This window comes from Halyomorpha halys, unplaced genomic scaffold (assembly GCF_000696795.3).
Source record: "Halyomorpha halys isolate HHAL.00 unplaced genomic scaffold, Hhal_1.1 Scaffold405.1, whole genome shotgun sequence".
Classification (NCBI taxonomy): Eukaryota; Metazoa; Arthropoda; class Insecta; order Hemiptera; family Pentatomidae; genus Halyomorpha; species Halyomorpha halys.
The window spans coordinates 351,013-353,713 of NW_027109269.1; the positions used below are offsets into that span (position 1 = coordinate 351,013).

The 2,701-nt window shown below is 27.6% G+C and overlaps 1 protein-coding gene across 2 annotated transcripts in view; it reads right to left on the reverse strand.

Annotated features, from left to right (window-relative positions):
* The window catches only part of LOC106682324 (papilin), a 59,291-nt gene that overhangs the window by 39,156 nt on the left and 17,434 nt on the right, over positions 1 to 2,701 (reverse strand). The window lies entirely within an intron of this gene.

Consider the following 2,701-nt stretch of genomic DNA (forward strand, 5'->3'; position numbering starts at 1 on the left):
AAATTTATTATTTAGTACCTTAAATTATTATTTACCTATTAATGAAATATTGAAATTTATCATTTATAAGTTATAAGTTTTATTTTTTTTATTCCTTCACTAAGTAGAATAAAACTACTGAAACATATCTACGAAATTTTTCTTGATTCTTAAAGTCTATTTTTACATTTAAATGTTTACTGTTAGGAGAATGGGAAATTTAATTTTTCTTATATTTTTTTTAAATTCATAATATTTCCAATTTGAAAGAAATCTACTTTGTTATGATTTTTTCTCTTACTGGAGCAATATTTTGACAAAATATATCCTCTTTTACTAGATTTTAGCAATAAAATAAAGAAATTTATTTTAGTAGCGATAAATTAAATGAGTTTGGTGTTTTTATATTGCAGTTATATTTTCTTTATTTTTAACTTTTATACCCTTTTTTAATCTTTGGATAGGTATATAAACATGAATGGATTTCTGCTAGTTATTAATTTTTTTTTTTTTATACTTTGCCAGTATAAATAGGTATTTATATTGGCTTTTATTGGTATAACCAAAATCCAAAAAGGGTTATTTCAAATAAAACAGAAATATTAAAGTCATAAAAATTCTTTATGAGTTTTTATTAAATTTTCATTAAAAACAATGATAATTTTTAAAAAGTTATGTCATAATCTTTTAGTAAATCTGAAAATGAAATATATTTTTTTTGAAATTGAATACAAATGTATCTTCTTTATTAATCCATATATATATAAGGGAATGGTCGAATCTGTGACACAATAAACTTTAAAATTACTGGACCGATTTACGTACTGTTTTTTTTTTTTCAAAATGTTCCCTTTTACCATCGGAAGGTTTAAAGTAGGAATAAGAAAATAAATAAAAAAGATTATATTTTTAAAAATATATAAAAACATAGTGTGGCTTGGGGTAAAGTAAAAATTTGTTTTATTATAACAAATAAAATAACATTTAAGGGTTTCTTGAGGTGTTAAAACTCTATATCAACTTTATTTCGCTCCTAAAAAATCTTTTACCACACTTTGATAGGTCTGTCTGACAAACAGTATAAATTTCATTTTCGCTTCTTATCGCGTATAATGGTTTGATTTATAATTCCAAATAATAATAATGAAGTACACTTAAATGCTTAATATTAACTAAATACAATAATTTATAACAAACAATCAATTGTGTTCATTAAATCCTCAAATATAGCAATAGCGAAGTATTGCCGGGTCAGCTAGTTATCAATAGAAGAAAATCACTTATTAATTTCTTAAATATTATTACTTAAAAAAATTTCATTGCACAATAATCAAGAAACACGCAATAGACTGATGCCAACAAACAAGACAAGTAGGTTCATTAAGTATAAGGAATGACGCGTAATTTGAACAAGCCTAATGTTTAAAAAATCAATTACAAATTTGTTTTTTTGTAGGCGCCTATAGCTAACAAACCATTCACATCAGAAATAATCACTCTCTTGATTGTTGAGGTAGCATAAGTCACGCACTCACACACTCAGCTATGACAGTGTAGATAGATAATCTTGCCTCCCGCTACATTAATCATATTCTGAACACTGAACACGTACACATCAAGTCAGAATGCAATGACGTTTACAATTTTACATTTAAATATTTCTTTTTTTTATTTTCTGATTGGAAATTTAAGTAACTAAAGGTGTTGTTCATTGACTTACCGATGTGTGGAATAAATAGTAAGTGAGGAGTACAGTGTTGAAAAATTTCAAATTCCAGTTTTCGACGGAAATCCATGCATAGGCTGCCTAAATCCATAAAATAATTCTTCGAATTTTTTTTTATATCGATTCTATAAAAATTTGAGTCAACTGTTGTATTTTCATATTTATGACACACTTTTGGTAAAAAAATATTTAATTTTTTTCATTTGAAATACAATTAAAAGTGCATTACCGAAAACGGTCTAAATTCATGTTGGCCAGTGTTTTAATAAAATGGTTCATTCGGAAAATTCTAAAACCAACAAGGGTTAATTTTAACCCATAGTAAGTGACAGCTGTGTGGTGCGCGCACAGGATTATATTTTTAATAGTATTTTTGCAGCTTCCCTTGGAAACTTCTCTTTTAATTAGTGTTTTTAATGATTCGGAAACTAGACATCTCCTGGAATGTTCCAGGCGTTCATTTATTTATTTATTTATTGATATTTACAACTGTATAAAAAATACAACAGGTAAATTTGATCATAATGACATAATGATTTGATACAGGATGTAGAGAAATTACCCAGTAGTAGAACTCTAAAAACAGTTTACAATATAAGGTCACAAGGCCATCTTCTTTTCAGGCGCCTCGGAGGATTGCCAGGAATGGAAGAGGAAGCAAGGTTAGAAACTAGTGCATTTGTAAGATAATTGAATTTCTTATAAGCTAAAATAAAAAAAAAACTGTTTCGGACCAATATAATTGAACATGCAGCAAACAAGTTTTGTATACGAGTTTGGAGCCATAGAGGTAAGGAAAATCATATGAATAGACTTACCAAATATTTTACTAGAGCATTTCAATCAATATATATAATTTTATATACATTTTTGAATTTCATATATTGTATATAACTTTGGGGAGCGCGGTGGCACTGTGGAAAGGCACGATGCTACTAACTCCAAGGACCCAGGTTCGAATCCGGCTTAGCCCTCTGTGGGTTCTGGAGCTCTCCT